Raw genomic sequence first — 1129 nt, forward strand, 5'->3', positions numbered from 1 at the left:
GGCTGGCCCAGACGCTCAGCTTCTGCATGATCTGAGGCTGAATCCCTTTTTGATTGACAGCAAAATGAGCGAATCAGTGATCTTTCCATGTAAACATTCGGGGAGCAGCTTTTAGTTTCTGTTCTGAACCGGAAACTAATCCTTTTGKTGACTTAAACGACCTGCTATTTCTGGTCTTATTTCTAGATGTTTGAGACTAACTTCTATTTCGCAGTGTCTATCCAGCGGTTGCTCCAGAGCCCCCCACTGTCACACACTTTACATTAGCCTCGTGCAAGTCTCACTAGGTAGCAAGCTGCACATAATGGCAGACAGTTTGAATGCTTTGGTCAAGATTTTGGCGAAGATAGTTTAACAGCAGGGCTGATTCACTCAGATTTGATGCAAAAGTCCAGGTTTTACAAAGCGAGCCGGCTGACTGGAAGTGCTGTAAAATCCTTTTTGACAGGGTCATTTTTTCTTTAAAGTTATGCTTATTCCAATCAATTGAAATAAGAGTACAAAACAGCAAGCAATTGAATTATAGTCATACAATGAAAAAAAAATTACATGGCAAAGTCTTGATTACGCTAAAGAGTTGATTAATATAAAGGGGCTTATTAAAAAATTAGTAATTTAGACCCTAGAGKGTTAATTGTGTCAATTAGCCTTTAGTTTAGACAATGTTTAGCTTTGACCACTGCAACACCCTGAACTTTGGAGATCACYAATCTGCTCCTTAGTTGTAAAACAGTATTTTTTTATATGGAAATATCACGTTATAAATGAGGGGATCCTGGTTAAGGCACGCACCAAGTTAAAACCTGTTGACTTTGAGATTAGAGCTCCCAAATTTGGGAGAATTTCCTTCAAGCASTTCTCACAAMCRAAGATTCAGATGCCATTTTTATTTGACCAAAGATAAAAATGGCAGGAGTATCTGCAGGGGAAAGGAAAAATACAAGTTTTGCACAAGCATTAAAAGTCAGTGCAGCTACATATGACAAGTTGTGAAGCACTAGGAGGATCTTGGGAAGACTTTCTGCTGGTGTCCATGACCAGGTCCATGTTCTTTCAAGTAGTGGATGTTCTGATAGTAGTCCTTGCCCTTCTCATGGCTTTTGCTGAAGGTGGTGTAGGTACCAGGAGG

Source organism: Austrofundulus limnaeus, unplaced genomic scaffold, assembly GCF_001266775.1.
Source record: "Austrofundulus limnaeus strain Quisiro unplaced genomic scaffold, Austrofundulus_limnaeus-1.0 Scaffold1, whole genome shotgun sequence".
NCBI classification, from domain to species: Eukaryota; Metazoa; Chordata; class Actinopteri; order Cyprinodontiformes; family Rivulidae; genus Austrofundulus; species Austrofundulus limnaeus.